This window comes from Macrobrachium rosenbergii, chromosome 4 (assembly GCF_040412425.1).
Source record: "Macrobrachium rosenbergii isolate ZJJX-2024 chromosome 4, ASM4041242v1, whole genome shotgun sequence".
In the NCBI taxonomy this organism is placed as follows: Eukaryota; Metazoa; Arthropoda; class Malacostraca; order Decapoda; family Palaemonidae; genus Macrobrachium; species Macrobrachium rosenbergii.
In genome coordinates, this window is record NC_089744.1 from 28,251,098 (window position 1) to 28,269,735 (window position 18,638).

General features: G+C 41.0%; 1 long non-coding RNA gene across 1 annotated transcript; it reads left to right on the plus strand.

The window, feature by feature from the left end:
- Positions 1 to 536: 536 nt before the first annotated feature.
- LOC136831486 (uncharacterized) lies at positions 537 to 18,637 on the plus strand. The gene is made up of 3 exons (XR_010850904.1): positions 537 to 688; positions 12,322 to 12,422; positions 15,814 to 18,637. It is a non-coding gene; the product is annotated as an uncharacterized lncRNA (long non-coding RNA).
- The last annotated feature ends 1 nt before the right edge of the window (position 18,638 follows it).

Below are 18,638 nucleotides of genomic sequence, written 5' to 3' on the forward strand. Positions count from 1 at the left end.
TATTTATGGCATCTTCGTTATATCATGTAAACTTGCGCAAGTTGTAAACATCGGCAGCCTCCAATGAAAAATGAGGATGATATCATCATTACATAAGTAAAATCGTTCACACGAACTGAAGTTTTCTTTGACTAGCAACCATAAACGAAGACTGTCCAAACATCTTTATGAATCATTCTTTGAATCTTTGGTTCATATTTTCCGTCAGATTTATGAAAAAAAAAGCATGGTCTTAATTAAGACTTGATATGACAGATCATGAGTTCGCAAAATTTTGCAGCAGCTACAGTATGTAAGAACAGAGTAACGACGTTGCGTGAATATGTCAAAATCCTCAGTAATTTGCTTAAATGTTGGGACTTTTCTTCTCAAATTTGATCACGGAGGTGGCATTACTGTACTGACAAATTAAAAGCGATAACATCCAAAATAATATTCACCCGATTCTTTTATAATTAGGTTTGCAAAAGTAAGTTCTGAAGTGCGTCTGCCAGTTACTTTGAGCGACATCACTTCTCACAGCCAACAGTTTCAACGCAAGATGATTGTCATTTGTTGCTTTGTGGGGCGGAGGAACACACCCATCTATACATCCCAAGTCCCCAACGGTGTGTTGGTAAAACTTTAATTTGTGGAGGAAAACTGTGTGGGAAATTTTGTGCGTGTTTTATTCCCAAATGTGATATTGGTAAGTTGTAACATGTAAGCTTGTAAATAGAAGGAAATAAATCGATAAGTACTAATAGATTAGTAACAGCCAGTAAGACATAGCCTAAGCTTATTCTACGACTCCTAGACCTCGACATGAATTCTAGTGCATCTTAGTATCCCGCGAATCCAAACTTGATACAGTCAAGGGGACCATGGCTTCCATATTCCATCCTAAGGGTCGTTGCACTGTCCAGACTTGGAATGTCAAGTCTTTATTTATAGGCGATAAAATTTACAGTGGCTTTACTAGTTTAGGATTTTGTAGAGGTGTATAGGCTTTTTTGTAATAGGCTAACTCACAAGCCAAAGGCGTCTTTCAAGATGCATAAAATAGGCATAGCATAGCGCTAGGAAATGGGCACCAACCATGGGTGGTGATAATAGGTGTACCGATTTTCTGTGGCCAAATGACCATAACTTGCCTGTTAACACCCAGTTAAGGACTTTCTGGTAGATATGTGATCTTATGTTCACCTAGAAAGAATCTGCCATTTCCCATCTATTTTTGCATTTCCTGCCACTATATCTCCCTGCTTCCCCTTTCCCACAAATGTATTTCCTTATGCTTAGGCTGCCAACAGATTGGTAGTTAGGACCCTTTCAACTCGGTAACATTTTGGTTAAAATACCCTAGATTTATACATAGGTTTCCTGCCTGAGCAGTTGCTGTCTAAAGTGCAGTTTCAGTTAAAGAATGCCAAACTGTGTGAGTATGAAGAATAGCTTACAGTTTTCCCAAAAGTTTGATCAGCTTAAGCCATGCAGATTTTCAAGGAAAATATCAACATCCTCCATCTTTAGAGGAACAAATGTAACATTCTTCCGGTCAAATGTTGGTAATTAAATATCTCCCCACCCCGAAAAATTTGCCACATAGTACCTCTCCACTGTGTATGCTCCTGTTACCAGGATACATCCTAATCTGACATAGGGTGCTGCCCTTCACAAGGCCTAGTGTGTGTGTGTGTGTGTTTGTGTGTGTGAGGTGGAGCCTTAACCACAGAACCTTACGTAAATGGATACCCTAACCTTATCTAAAACGGTACATCCTAACCTAACTTTCCCTAACCTAACATAACATAGAGTTGCTATATTAACATGTTGTACTCCATAACTCCATAAGCAACTAAACATACTCCTGAAGCACAACCTAGTAGGGAGGCTGTTAAAGTGTTTTGTTTTTATTTTCAGTTGCTTATGTGGATCAGATAATGTTTCATGTATCTTTTGACTTAGAACACTTATGTACATTATTCATCTACTAGAATTAACGAATGACAAAATGGTAATGATGTGATATTAATTTTGTGAAAATTTATTAAATAGCACCAATAATCCAATGGTGATACCTGAAGTGTAGACTGAAGGGCAACATAATAACAATAATGGTATTTGAAGTAGAGGATGAAGGCCTTGTCAGTTTTATAAGCACGCACTTGATGTTTTGATTGAGTCCTGCAGCAACTGGGTCATCCTAAAATCTTAGGCACTGATAGCAAGCACGCCAGATAGTGTTGCTTGTGAATTCTTTAATTTTTCCGACTTATAGTTAGTAAAGTTTTCTACCAGTTGAAACTTCAAAAGTTTTCTTGGTAGAGTTCCATGATATGTTGAGACCCTCCCTGTTGTTGCTTGGAGATATTTTTGCTGTGAAAATGGCTGTCATCAGTGCAATATAAGCTTGAAAACATAAGCTTTGTAAACTCACCATTGAAGTTTCATGTGTCTGAATTCGTAAGTATGTATATTTGCTGAGATAGTTATAACCTTGCTGGACATGAACACCATCGTAATTCTTAGTAAAAGTTATTTTTTTTAGCAAATAATGCGGTACGAATATAAAATATTTACTTTTTCAAGTTAGGACAAATGTGACACTTATTTCCTATGCAAGTACTTGGCTGTAAATGAAAAATGTGGCAGAGTGAGTAAGTGGGATGCAGTTTAACCTAAAATAGAGTGCTGAGGCCTATCAGACTGGAAAGCCACCCCAGAACACCCAGTTAGCCTGGCAAAAAGTGTCATTAATAATGGAGTGAAATATAAGGATTAATCCTAATCTAACCTAACGTAACCTAGGGTACCATACCCGACTTGACTTGGAAGGAGACTTCCCTCTCATCCCCACCCTTGAACTTCCCCAGGATAGCTTGACCTAAGGCACCATAAATCATAGAAACAATATTTGCTTACATACCACAATTATTTTGAGTCGTCTTCCTCACCATCCCCAAAGGTAATGAGCAGTCCCTGGACCTCTCCCTAAATTACCCTGACCAAAAAGTAAGGTTCTAACAATGGTCCTACTTTTATTGTTAGACATTTGGGGGTATTCTAATCGGTTAACCAAATATTTGTCTTGAAAATAATTGTCAAATTCGTCTGAATTACTTAAACCTTGAGAAAACCATGGTTTGAAATAACTTCTAGTAATGACTATTTTGAGAACCAGTACACTTCCAAATTCAACGCTCTATCCTGCATGCACAGTCTTCTTACACTGAGGACATATTGATAGTATAGAAAACACTTTTCTTAAAAAAACAAAATTGCATTAAAACAAATTACTGATGAAGGATTCTTGACAAAGTCATTCAAAAAATTACCTTATGGACTGAAGATTTTAGTTAAAGTACCATGGCCATCATTAAAGGAGCCTGGAAATTCTGTGAAATTAATACTACCTTTTGAACAAAAACAAAAAATCAAACTAATGATTCATGAAAATGTCTGAGAAAATTTTCATATTGCAATACACTCCCTGAACACCTGAATTAGCCTTTAATCCCACTAGCCCGAACAACTCTCAATTACCCATCCCACTATAGTGGGAATTTTAACAGCCAGCGTTACCAACGCTGCAGGTAAAATCTTGCCACTTGAGCTACCATAACAAACAGTTGGCAACGCTGACACAGGTATGCGCCGACAAGCCCCATTTTCGTCAATTGCTTTTTGTTTGCGCTGCTGGAAGGTTGTTTCCTGCAGTGCGAGGTTTTAGTCCTATTGCCCGACTTCTCTTTATATTTTGGACTTGTGGTGAAGACCTGGATTGTATTTAACGGTTTTTCTCCTGGATTTTCTGGATATCTTCGACGTGGAACGTCGTTTGGATTTGGACTCGCAGGTTCCCGGTCTCGATTGTGCATCACGGACTTTTCACTTTCTACTACCGTGCCATCGGCTTCGACGTCGGCCTCGACCGCCTACGACGGTGGACGCTGGCACTCATCGCTGCTTCTTCCTGCAAAGACGGATGAGTACCTTGAGACACGATAGACATTCCGTAAGGTATGTAGGAAGGTTAAATGTGATGTCCAGACTAATTGCGATGAATGTTCCCATTGGAAAGCACAAGAGAGGGACGATTACATTCGTCATCGCAAGTCTTTGGCTAGTAAGGGCGGCAGACGTCGGTCAGATTCTCGTTGCCTCAAGTGTCTCAGACTTCTGCTACAGATCAGTTGATGGATTTAGCGAGTTCAAAGGTAGTCAAACAGATAGAGGATAGGATTGCAATTAGTAAGGAAAATTCAATAGCTAGTCTTCTTCAACATTTCTCAGATAGGGATAATAGTAGTACTGTATTAGGATGTCTAATTCTTCTTCCTTTTCAGCTCCCCTGCCTGTTCCAGAACCAGCCCTAACAGGTGCTGAGGGTAATGGCAAAACCGCAAGCCTCCGAGTGGGTAGGGTCTGCCAGCCCCCTCGGCGCGGAGCAGGCAGTGAAGGATTCCCCGCCCACCCAACCCCCTTGTAGTATTGATAAATTTAATGTTGATACTGTTAGGATCAAGATCTAGGTGTGATAAACGAGGATAGGTTTGGGTTTGGTAGTGAGGAGAAGGTATTAACGGTGCTGTGTCATTCTCCTGAACGGGTTTCGGTTTTGGGTTCGAGTGGTTTTTGTGCTATGACAAGAGTTTCTCCTTCATCTCTTCTTCCGATCTGGCTCAGTCTCAAGTCAATGTTTCAGTTACAGTGGGGCAGAATCCTTCTGCTTTAGCTTCTAACTCACTTCCTACTGTTTTCTAAATCACCTACTGTAGTTTCCCCCTTCCCTGTATTTTCTACTCCTCCATCTAGTAAGGCGGATTATGGTGTGTCCTTTTGGCTTCTAAAGTAATTTGCGGGACCTGCAATTGGATGTGGCGAGTTATAAGACGGATGGCGGGGTTTTTAGACGAGTACAGACCTATGGAGAGAGGTTATATTTTTCTCAAATGTTTTCTCTAACATTAGAGAGTATGTGAAACAGTAGTGTCCAAAATTCATGTCGGATATGTTTTCAGGATTATTGAGGGAGGGCAGATTCGGTGTACCTTCCTTCCTTTTTGTTCCAAGTTTACTTTTGGGTTATCTGTCGCTTCATCTCCTGCTCCCACATTCTCTGTTGCTCCCTTTCCAGTCTCCTCTTCGGCCTTTTCTTCTTCTGCTCCGGTCTTTCCTGCGGCTTCCGCATCTTCTGTTTTCCCTCCTTCGATTTTGGTTTTCCTCCTCTCAGGTAACTTCTTTTTATGCGTCTGCTATTCCTTTGCCTCCTGCCTTTTCCTTGCTCAGTACAGTCTTCTCCGGTAGGAGGAGCTTCCGGACAGGCAAAAACCCAATTTCGGCAGATTTTGGCCGCAGGGGTTTCCTGTTCCATCCCTTCGGGTATGCGCAACCCCTTGCTTCCGCTTCATGCGGCTGTTCTGATAGTATCAGGTATTTCACAGGGTTTTCCTGTCAATTCCTGTTTGGGTTTGCGCTCCGTGGTTTTGGCAGGGCGTGCGGTACCTTCCTCGAGCAGTCCCTGGCTTTCATCGCCTGCATTTTCCGCGGCGGTAACTCAGGGTAACTTCTATCTCTTTCATTCTCCCTCCTTCATCTTCTTCCGTCCCTCCGCAGCGGTTTCATTTGGGCATCCTCCCCTAAAATTTAACAATGTGGGTTTGGCTACTCTCACATGTCTTCCCCTTGGTAATAATGATGAATCGGCTCCGGGTTTTTATCGGTTCAGCATTCTGGTTAGGTTGGTCTGATTGCGGACTCTTCATTGTTGTCTGGGGCTTCGTTCAGTGCCTCCTCCTTTGTCGGTCTTAGACCGTTCAGACATTGCGGAACAGGATTCTTATCCGTAGGTGCAGGAGATTCTGACGGACTTAGAATGTCCTCTTGCCAGCAGTAATGATTACAGACACAGGCTTGAGTATATTACTTCTTCGTACCCTCAAGCAAGAGCTCCGGATCTCCCGATTTTTTAGGTTTTTTTATGACACTAAGCCAGCTCCTGCCTCTTTTTTGTGTTGGCTGGTTTGGTTCGATCGGGTTAGCCAGGCTTTGGAGGAGGCGGACGTTCGCTTAGCATCGATAGTTGCTTCTAATAGTCAGCACTCTTTTCTTCTCTCTCCGAGTAGGGCAATTTACGCAGTTAGAGATAATCCTTCGGCAGGTGTCAGGTTGCCCATCAACGAATCAGTTGAGGAAATCCTGTTTAAATCTCCAGCATCGTCTTGGCTCGTAGGGACTTCTCTTAGGGAAGCAGGTGCTTGGAGTATGTGTTGCGCAATCAGTCTGAGGCTCAATTCTTTCTGGATGCGGTCAAGTTATTGTAATGCAGGTTCTAAAGAGTGACGGCTATGTCCCTTCGTATCCGTGGCTGTTGGCAGCCTAATAAATTTATCTCGTGGGGTCTGGCTCACCAGGCGAAAGCTTTGGCTTCGTCCACGACGTTTGGAGCAGGAAATTCAAAATTTCTATCTTGGTCATCTTCCCCCCTCAGTATCCGGACGTTCATAAGAACACCATTAGCTTAGCTATTTCTTATTCAAGGATGATGACGTAGCCAGTATGATGAACATGGTTTCTTCTAAATCATGTCTCCAGTGTCGGCAATTATGCATCGTCGAGGATACAGTGTGTTGAGGTATCTAGACGATTGTTTGATCCTGGCCTCCTCTCTAGAGGAGCTAGTAAGAGTGAGGGATTCTATAGAATTCTTAACATATTCAGGTAAGAGGATTCTCTCTCTTCCTCTGAGGGTTTTCACAACCCTAGATGGAGTCCAATCAGTCCTTCAACAGATAGAATGGTTCCCGTCCAGCAGGGAACGACCAGTACCAGCTCGTAGAAGCCTCTTAGGGAGAATGTCTCTCTCTCTCTCTCTCTCTCTCTCTCTCTCTCTCTCTCTCTCTCTCTCTTTCTCTCTCTCTCTCTCTCTCTCTCTTTTAATTCCAGGGTCTCGTATCCGGATGTGCTCTCTCTTCAGGTATGTCTCAGGAATCGCTGGGACTTCCGCAACGAGAACACAGTTATAGTCGGGAGCGATTCTTGCCTGTTGGATCGTTTGTGGTAGTCAGAAGTGCATCTAACGGGAAAGGTCTTTCATCTCCCCTCTTCCTGACGTTCATCTGTACATAGATGCCTCAGATCAAGGTTGGGAAACAACCTTGGAGGAATCCAGGCCTTGGAAACGAGAGTAGTCAATAAATCTTTGGGAAAATCAATGCTGTAAAGGAAGCCCTCACTTGTTCTCAGTCTTAGTGCGCAACAGAGTGGTGGCTATGTTTAACAACAGCGGAATTGCCGTGTCGTATCTGAAGAACCCAGAGGGGGAACAGACTCAACAGAACTCAGTACTATAGCACATAGTCCTGAGAGGGTGCGAAGAACGAAAAGTGTCTCTTCTTCCCCAATTTATATCAGGAGTCTCAAAGTACGGGCAGATTTGCTAAGTCGCTCCCGTTCAGGTATTGGGGGGGAGAGTGGACTTTGACTCTGGAGTAATATGTCAGGTTCTCCAGAAATGGCCAGCAACTGTCGACTTATTCGTGACATGATTAAATCATCGTCTTCCGGATTATTTCTCTCTAATGGTGTCCCCATGTCGATAGACACCAAGGTGACATTACAAGTTGGAATCACATGCCAGTGTACGCCTTTCCTCCATCTGGTCTCATTAATCAGGTAAGAGGGAAATTGCAGGAGAGTGTCAAGACGACCTTGACTCTAACAGCTCCCTGTTCGCCATAACACGCTTGGTTTCCGGAACTCCTTGAGCTCCCTACGGAAGTTCCGATGTCCCTACCAATGCGAAACTTCTTCTCAGACGACCGCATTCTTACTGTTATTATCCAAACCCTCGCGTGCTGGACCTAGTTGCAGGGCAACTGTAGAGAGAGCTGCTAAACAGTCCGGACTCCCTAAAGCTATGTCTAAATAGTTTTCTTTTAGATTAAGTCAACCCGTAAGCCTTACCATGTTCAGCTAGAAATGGTATAGAAGTTAGTGTCATAAGGAAGGTCATTCTATCTCTAGACCTTCCATAGCCTAAATAGCAGATTTTTTCTTTTATTCCTCCGGAAAGTCAAGAGTCTTTTGTATTCGGCTATTGCTGACTACCACTCAAAGATTAGCGGTATATTTAGTTTCCACATTTCTGAAGTTTCAGTAATAAGATAATCGATGATTAAGTTCTTTTAAGATTGAATGTCCTGTTTTGCTGACTCGGGCCCCCTTCGTGGGACTTATTGGAAGTATTTCAATATTATATTGCTTTCCCCTGCCTTTGAACCTATTGAAGCTATAATGTTAAGACACTAAGAAGTTGCTTTTTCTTACGGCTTTAGCTTCCCCTAAAGGGTTGGGCGAGCTTCAAGCAGTTTCTAGGTTGGGTTCCCATGCGATAATGATACATATTTGTCTGTCTTCTGGAATTTGCAGCGAAGACAGAGTTGGAGGTTAAAACTCTGCCTCGTTCGTTTAAATTCTTTATCTGCAAGTGTTCATTACTGGTGATCCAGCGGAGATATCTTTGTCTGGTGTGAGCATTAAGTCTATTCATCAAAGGTTGCGAAACTCCTTCCGCACACACTTGTCTTTCCGTGAATCCTTCCTGTCCGCCGTCAGGGAATGTGATTAGTTACTTTCAGAGGGATTAGATTTCGCAGGCTTCTTAGGGCTGTTCTTCGTCGTCTTCAGCTCTGTATTTTCCCGACTGCATAGTATTCAGAGTATGTCCAATTCATCTTCCTTTCCAGGAATTATTTACTGCTGTCTACTTTGGAAGCAGCTACTTGGAAGTCCGTCTCAGTGTTTACTTCTTTTACTTAGAGATGTTTGAATCGCCTCACAGTGTTTAGTGGCGAAGTCTATTATGTAGGGTGCGTTCATTTAGCTGAGATAGTAGTAGTGCGGAGGTTGAGGGTTAGTCTCTTAGTCCTTGTGTAGCGGCAAAGTCTATTATCTAGGGTGCGTTCATTTAGCTGAGGTGGTATTCGCTTAGTGCAGAGGTGCAGAGGGTTATTCTCTTAGTCCACATTAGCGGCAAAATCTATTATCTAGGGGCGTTTATTTAGCTGATGCAGTATTCGCTTAGTGAGGAGATTCTTAGGTTAACCAGATAGAGGAATTCCTTTTAGTCTTTAGAATTCTTAGGCAACAGTGATAATATAATCATATAAACTTAGGTTTAGTACGTTTTAAGCATCTTAGTCTTTGATAGTTTCCCTACTAGAGTCCAAGGGGGTACTCTAGTAGGCTAGGCTATTTCGTCGGCACCGAGATACTTCGCTCGTCGATCATCGGACCTTATCTGGAGGATCAGCGGCTCGGCACACTGCTTTATTTCCCTCCATACATGAGAGGCTATGAATAGCCACGTGGGAGGTCACCGTACTCCTCCATACATGAGAGGTTCTGAAGAACCACATGGGAGGTCGAAGGACCAAGACAGTACGGATCTGACGGGCGATCAAAGTACTCTCCAACATGTCTCATCACCAAAAACGACGATTGATAAGGCGAGTGTTTATCTAGGTAGGTATCCTAGCCAAGAGCACTGACCTGACTGTTGATCAAAGGACTCTCCAACATGTGTCATCACTGAAACCATTGATTGATATGGTGAGTGTTTGGCTAAATGGATATCTTATGCAGAGCAGATTGGTGAGCTACCATCTCGGCGGTTGTCAAAGGGGCGTGCAATAGAATTGATCCTTCCTCCTCTAAATGTCGTTAATCGGGCTAATTCAGGTGTTCAGGGAGTGTATTGCAATATGAAGTTTTCATAATAAAACTAATATTGTAATACTTACCTGAACACCTGAATGATTCCCACCCTCCTTTCTCCACATCAGTTTTGACCTTGAATAAAGCAATTGACGAAAATGGGACGTGTCGGCGCACACCTGTGTCAGCGTTGCCAACCGTTTGTTATGGTAGCTCAAGTGACAAGATTTTACCTGCAGCGTTGGTAACGCTGGCTGTTAAAATTCCCACTATAGTGGGATGGGTAATTGAGAGTTGTTCGGGCTAGTGGGATTAAGGGCTAATTCAGGTGTTCAGATAAGTATTTCAATATTAGTTTTATTATGAAAACTTCATTTTCATTTGTCACACTTTGTCTCGGTAGCAAATTGGGCCAAAGAGAAGACACTATTAGAGGAGCCACTGTTAATGCTAGAAATAGTAGATTCCATGAGAAAGGTCAGAGCTGGGCAGAAGAAAAAACTTTTGAAACCCAAGAACCTAAGGGAGATTTGAAAAAAATGTTGCAGATGTGGACTTGTGCTCATCAAAGTGGTAAATCCTTTCCAGTTGGAAGCAAACCATATCACAGATGTAGATATCATGTGGGCACTATAGAAAAGAATGTGAAAAACCAAGTAAAGAAGGGTCTGGAACCCACATTGGAAAGCCTGGAAATGTTAACAAGATTGCTGACATTTCAAATTTGCATAAAAGATTCCCTGTGCTATCTACTGATCTGTACATTCCAGGAAGGTTTATTTAGCCAGTACAGGAACTGAAATGACAGTTGCTGGCATAAATGTGATGTCAGATTTAACTCTAACCTTTTGATACTCTGACTTGAAGCCTGAAAGTCAGTGGAAAGCCATTGGATGTTATGGGGCAGACTACACTGATCCTGAAATGAAATGGGAATGAATGTACTGAAAATGTAGACGTGTATATCCTTCAGGTATGCAGAAATCTTAGTATTAAACATGAAGATTGTCCATTTTGTCTGACGAAACCAACCAAGTATAAAGTACGTGAAATTTAAAAACAGAAGGAGAAACAGATACCTCTGACAGTATTGATCAGGCAAAATATCTTTTAATGGAAGAATGAATATTCATTAGTTAAAAAGCACTGAAAAGCTGAAACCGATCAGAGATGTACCAGTGAAGAATGGGCTGAAGAAAAATGCAAAACATTTCACTAATTTGATGCTGCACCAATGAGTTACACAGTACGAGAAGCATTGAAGAGGGAACTGAGTGATATGGATCAACTGAGTGCTGTTGAATGATATAGAGACAGGCACGATGGAGTGTCATCCAATTGTTTTTGCATCGAAAGCTATATGAGGTATTAAATCAATAGTCTTTCGACAGTTGATTTAACAAAGGTAAACTAACGGGTACACAGATCAGTACTTTACTATCAAGACGCCCCAGGATTCTGTGAGTGAGAATTTGCATGGTGCAGGATTCTTGACAGTTTGTGATGCTATTGAATGATACTGGCTGTTAGAATTACGTGAAGAATCGAGGGATTTTCCAGCTTTAATGGCACCATCCGGAAGATTTAAACATATGTGAACACTAACGGGTTTTATTAGGCCTGGAGATAGCTACAACTTTAGAGGTGACCTTTCTGTTGATGGCATAGAAAGAGCCCAGAATGTGGTTTATGATGTATTAAAAGTCACCTGGACAAGTGAAGAGCACACAAGAGTAAATATGAACGTATACGTCACTGTTGATCCAGGTATTACCTCAAACCTAAAGAAATTTAAATTGTTCTGTGCAGTTTCTGGACTTTTTTCTGAGAAGACACAAAAGTAGACACAGGCAGCTGAAGGCTATTGTAGAGTTTGCAACTGACTAACATAACACAACTGAAAGTTTTTATGATTACCAGTTCATAAAGGAAGTTAAAGTGCTTGTTCCGTTTAATGCAAATAAAGAGACATCTTACTGATGGAGGCAGAATGAAGGCCTTGGTTTCAGCCTAATGCAAAAACATGATGACATTGGAAACCTATTACGTGGAAGAAAATTCTCGGCCAGTTTGGAGACAGGATATCCAGTGAATGAATTGGAAGCCTTGGTAATCAGTATTGTAATTAAGCTGGGCTTAGACATTCCAACGCTGTCATAGATCATCGGCCACTCATACCGGTTTTTAGCAGTTATTCTGTTCCACAGTTAGAAAATGTTAAATTGCAGAATTTGAAGGCATGGGTTCAAATTTTATTTCAGCTTAATGTCTAATGGAGAGAGGGGAAAGAACATGCCATTGTTGATTATCTTAGTCATGCACTGGTTAGTGGCTCAAAACAAGTTGAGAATGTCTGCTAACGAGAAAATTTTTGACCCCATTATTTAAAGCTAGCGTGAATATGCTAGAGTTGATACTGATTATTTGAAGCTTGTTGAAGTTGTCAGGCATCATCTGTTGGATATGAAAATACGCCTGCATATGTGAAGTAGCTCAGTGATGTACCAAAAAGATACTTCGTTATTTGCATAGTGATTAACAAACTTTGATATAAGTTACATATTTCATAATGCGCTGTATGTGGCAGAAGGTTTATTTTAACGGATTTCTTTTTTTTTTCAGGATACTGAACCTCTGAAGAAATAAGCTGAGTTCCACTGGAAGCATGTTTTAGAAATCGTTATTCAAATGGGTCACCTGCTGGCTGCCTAATCCTGCATTAGGTATGTTTGCCTGTTGATGGTAAATTTAAATTTCAGCTTTGACAGGTTACGTTTTAGTTCTGGCTCCAACAGATGTTTTTACAATCATAAGATGAAATACAAATGCAGAGAGAGAGCTAGTAGTATTTCAGTATTTTTTAAGATATACTTCAAAGAGACTTCAAAGAGACAGTTAACCATTGTAAATTATGTATTTTCAGTATTTGAATATTTAAAAGGTAAATGACTACAGTAGTGACCAATGTGACCAGAAAAACCTGTTGCGGTATACCCAATGATTAAACAAGCCTTTTCACTTCTTTTCGTCCATTCCGACTTCAGAGAAAAAAGGTCGGGATTCAGTTGCATCAAATAGTTTACTGAAAGGTTATTTTACTGTTAAGACATCGTTCCTAGTCAAAATCCCACATTTAGAAACGGCCAGTTTTATAACCGCCCCCCACCTTCACATTCCAGCAGGCTGTTCAGTACTCCTATGATTAACCAGATATCATCTTACTGTAAATCACTTGATTGCGATATCATTCTTCTTCGTGACAGTGACTTTTTTAAGCCTGTTTATTTACTTCTCCAAGCTTAAGTACAGTAGTAGGATAAGCTTGATAATTCAGTAAACAGCCTTTAAGTATTTGTATCATAGCGACTGGTTGCAATATCTAAGTTTATTTTAGCATTGTAGGGAGCTTATGAGAGGCAGTGATAGAAGCTGGTAAGGCTGTGAAAGTTTTTTTCACTTACACAAAACAAAGAAGACGAATCGGGCTGTGTAAGCTTACAACCATTTCCAAAGGCTTTTTGCGACCATGCAGTGACCTTTCCCATAGTCTGAGTACTGTATCAGGTGCTGCGGTATCATCGTCTGTGAAGCCTTTTCTTTTATCTTTTATGGTGGCAACTTTGGTGAAAATATTCTCTTCATAGGGAGGTCGCTCTTTGTTCTGATTTTTCTGAAGTTGGGTTAGAGAACCAGCATGACCGCTGCATTGCTAAGGCTTCTTTCTGTAATAAGGGTTTCCATGTTAAATTTTTTTTTCTGGGTATGGCAGTTGTGATAAATGTTTAACTCCAAAAATATGCAGTGTGAACGTCTTTGAATTTCATACACACATTATCAAGGTGTTACGGTTCCAAGAATCGTTGCAGGTTCTTTCAATCTCTGTACAAATAAGGATTCGACACAAGCAACTGAAATATGGGAAATAAATATAAAAAGAAAATCACACAACACGTTTATTCACAACCTTATTTACAAACAAGAAAAATGAAATGTTGCTTCCCCTCGGCTTTCATTCCACGTGACACAAATCAAAATAAATCAAAGCAGTTATAGATATGGGGAACTGGTTGGAAGGTGGAGCAGTTCAAATACGTAACCGGCGACTTATCCTTCGTGGCTGGGGCTTCAGCTGAAGGGATGATGCTGGCACGGTGGCTTCGGGCTCAAAGACGTCACAGAAAGGTGGCTGGGAACTCGGCTGGAGAGATGATGCTGTCACGGTGGCTTCGGGCTCAAAGACGTTACAGAAAGGTGGCTGGGAACTCAGCTGGAGAGATGATGCTGGCACGGTGGCTTCGGGCTCAAAGACGTCACAGAAAGGTGGCTGGGAACTCAGCTGGAGAGATGATGCTGGCACGGTGGCTTCGGGCTCAAAGACGTCACAGAAAGGTGGCTGGGAACTCAGCTGGAGAGATGATGCTGGCACGGTGGCTTCGGGCTCAAAGACGTCACAGAAAGGTGGCTGGGAACTCAGCTGGAGAGATGATGCTGTCACGGTGGCTTCGGGCTCAAAGACGTCACAGAAAGGTGGCTGGGAACTCAGCTGGAGAGATGATGCTGGCACGGTGGCTTCGGGCTCAAAGACGTCACAGAAAGGTGGCTGGGAACTCAGCTGGAGAGATGATGCTGGCACGGTGGCTTCGGGCTCAAAGACGTCACAGAAAGGTGGCTGGGAACTCAGCTGGAGAGATGATGCTGTCACGGTGGCTTCGGGCTCAAAGACGTCACAGAAAGGTGGCTGGGAACTCAGCTGGAGAGATGATGCTGGCTCGATGGCATTGTGCTCAAAGATGTCACAGAAACGGCGGTATCAGGATGGGACAGCAAATGATGTTTCTCCCAGAAACCGGAGATTGTGCAGATGGAGGGCAGGAACTGAAGGGCTGACTGCTTCTCCTCATCACAGGTATGACAAAAAATTTTTAATTTCTGCATGCTGATAGGCTCTTCAAAACAGCCCATTCGATCATGCCATACAAGAAGCGTCTAGAACCCATATGAAGAAATACGTACATGACAAAGTCTTGCTCCACCATGGCGCAACTCACAAAGATGCTGCATTGGGACCACGTGGCTCTTGTTCCAACAGGAAGGTATTTTCATTGGGGAACTTATGAGGCTACTAAATGACGTGATATTGATGAGTGATGACAACTTCTGGACAACGCTGGGTTGGGCGTCATCTCTGCAGTCACATTTTGGAAAGAGATATTTTCCTTTTAATATGTTTTTCAGCTAAAACAGCTACTATCCATGACTCAAGAACTGTGGTAGATGCAATATTTCTCAACAAATCAATAATAGGTTTTTTTTTTTTTTTTACTGAATCCTAAGAAGAAAGTCATAAGTTTAGAGCTCCTCTGCCACTGATTAGTGGGTCTTCTGTTGAGTGCAAGCCTCCTTTTAAATAAGTCATCCTATTGGCTTAATCTACCTCACCTAAATCAAGGGAATGTCTACTGGTGGAAAGAATTAGACTATATTATGTCATCTTGTAGATGCAAAGAACAAGGCTGGGGTCACTGTAGTTGTCAATGTAGTTGTGGTAATGAACTTGGTCCTTGACAGAAAGATCTTAAAAACCCTCTTTGTGGAAGTAAACACCATCGTCTTTCAGTAAGAATGATCATTTTATTATGAAGCACGGAATGCAAGCTCAATGTATTGTACAAAGAGCAAGCTTTTCCGAAGTCTGACCTACTGTAATTAGTAATTTCATTGTTTTTCTCCCAAGAATGACCATCGCCCAATAACCTCTTACATATCTTCCGTTTCAAAAAATTTTAGTGGTGTTGGATGACTTGGCTTGTTTAACGGCAATTTTTCTTGCATTGGTTGCAATCAGGAAGTACACTATTATGATACACTAGGCCTAATAACTTTAATAAACAATTCATGGGCAACTGGTATAAACAATACCATTTATGCCATTGCTTATCCAGGCTTCCTTTAGATTTTGCCTTGGTATTTAAATGGTTTTGTTTTCCATTGATTGAATCATTTTTGCTTTATTTCTTGAACAAGGTCTGTTTCCTGTAGTGTGACTTATTTTTGCTTTATTTCTTGAACAAGGTCTGTTTCCGGTAGTGACTTATTTTTCTTTCCCTTGTCCAGACAGGTTCATGGTGGCAAATTAGAGATCTTGGAAACTCCAATCGACACTGTCAGCCTCTGATGGAGACCTAAAACTAGAACCATTTTCTGCTTTCTAGTGAAGACGAGGAGCTACAAACATTCCCTGCCCCCCGGTGGAGAAGTGAAGTTGCAAATATTTGACGGCACATCATTTCAGTTTTCCAAAGAAGAGGAAGAACTACCAGAAATGTCAATCTAATTTAGCCACCGGAATGAAAGGATTGTTTACCCACATGGAAGTGCAGTTTCACCAAGGTTCCGAATAGGAAGTTGAGATTGGTGATCGGTCATTTACCGATTATCAGCACACACTAAGCTCACACCTTGATATTCCTCATAAAAACCAAAGTATCACTTGAAAAGACGCATACACCATGAACTAACATCGTAAAACCCTTTTCTCCATTACTTGGCTGGCACTTTCTTTATCAATAATTTGTATTCGCGCAGTTAAATTAGTTTTACGTAAAAACCTTGGATTACCAAAAAAATTTCCTGAGCATGCTAAGTGTCATTGAAACTAGTGGAATATCCCTACAGTGAAACCTTTTCCATACAAATTACCTCAAGCAATACGATCATGCATAGTAACTGTCGTGATTTCCCTTTGTGATGTAATTACAATCACTACTATGTTATTTTTTCATCCCATATAATTCTGATTGAATCGTAAGTTCCCTGAATGTCCGTGTATGACTTTCCTCTTTATCTTCCATGACGGTTCTTGCTAGATCGCCCAAATTGTAAATCTTGCTAACCAACCCGACCCTAGAATACTTCCTTGTCTTGAATGGCGGCTATTTATTTATGTATGCGTATACATATTATTGTATAGGAAGCGTAAGGTAATAACGAAAAGGCTTTTAAGATGAGGCTAGGTCCTGATTTGCACTGGCGTGCACAAAAGTCCGTTCCCTTGGCCATCCAGAGTGAACACGGATCCGCTATGAAACACCGAACCAGTTGAACAAGTAGCTTGGAAGACCAAACAGATGTCGCACCGTAAGGGAGTATGGGAACAGGAAGGAGTAGTGGGAAGCAGGTGTGTTTCTTGAGAATAAAGTCTTCATATTCTAATATCGTTAAGAAAGTTTTTATTGTTGACGATACTGGGTTTGAGTGTAAAATGTGCAGTTAAGGAAATATGCGAAATAAATATGAGAATAAAAGTAAGTGGTTAGGAAGTCAGCATTCATGAATTAGTATTCCCTATAGATTATTGTATCTTATCAACAGACATGACTATCCACAAGGCCGATACAAAACATTTCGGAAACAGTGTTTACGGCGGTGTTCTATAATCTGCACTGGCATTTGTGCGTGTCCCAAGTCACATCCTACCAAAGGTATACTTCTTACCACAGGTATGGGTAGCGTCATCCTTAAACCTTTGATATAGACTTATGTTAATTTAAAAAGTGTCAACATCATCATATTGTTTGTGGATTAATAATTTTCATGACCATGACATTCTACATTAACAACAATCACAACTGGACAGGTAAGAGAGATTCAATTCACTGCGCATTTTCGTTGCTGTAACCTCACACCGCTGACAAAGCTACCAAACAATACATAATGAAACTTACCCAGAAACAAACTCACTCTCTATCATTTTTTTCTGTCTTTATCTCTTGTGCTATTATTTTTTTCCCTGCTTTCTTTCAACTTACCCAGAAACAAACAAACAAACACTCTCTCTCTCTCATAATTTTTTCTGTCTTTATCTCTTGTGCTATTATTTTTTCCCTGCTTTCTTTCTATGTTTTTACTGAATATGAATTTGTTACATTGGTGAAAATAATAATTCATTTTGTGTTAGTATTTCCAAAAAATTACGTATAGCTATAATTTGTAAGTGCCTAAAATCTGGCATTCAGTTGTCATCACCCATATCGCCACCTTCACTGTGGATATTGGCCCAGTTACGCAAAATGACTAAATATAACAGATCTCTGAATATTTACATATAAAAGATGCAGTTACCTCAATAACGTAAGTGAACTGAAAATTTTGCTGATTTGCTGCTATAAATGTTTGTTAGTTTTTTTTTTTATAAGAGGTGGCATACAGACTATACGACACCACCGTAAACACTGTTCGTGAAATGTTTTGTATCGATCTTGTGGACAGTCATGTCTGTTGATAAGATACGATAATCTATAGGAAATATTAATTTATGAATGACTTCCTAAGCACTTTTACTCTATTTCGCATATTTCCTTAACTGCACATTTTACCCTCAGACCCAGTATTTCAACAACAAAAACTTGATCACTTAACGATATTAGAATATGGAGACTACTCTATGCTCAAGAAAAATACCTGCTTCCCATTCCACCTTCCTATTCCCATGCTCCCTTACGGTACGACATCTGTTAGTAGTTCAACTGCTTCGGTGCTTCATAGTCAGCGGATTCGTGTTCACTCTCTGGATGGCTAAGGGAACGGACTTTTGTGCACGACAGTACTTCCATGATATGGGCTGAAATTTGCTGAAAGTATTGAAGGTGTGACGATCTGTGTTGTCATCAGCAAATGGCTTATCACCGAATTCTAACTTACTATTATTACAAAACCTTGGTAGAACTTAACACACCACGAGGGTGTGGCATTTCATTGTATTTGACATTGTTGGTAAATTTCTTCCTTGTGAAATTGACTGGAGTAGTACAAGTTGCTTTCTTCATTACCCCAACAAAAGGCAAAAAGCTTTGAAAACAGCAACAGTTGGAGTGTAATAATGTTAGAGCAGGAATAGTTTTTTTTACAATGTGTTTTAAAGAGTAAACCAAGCAATTATC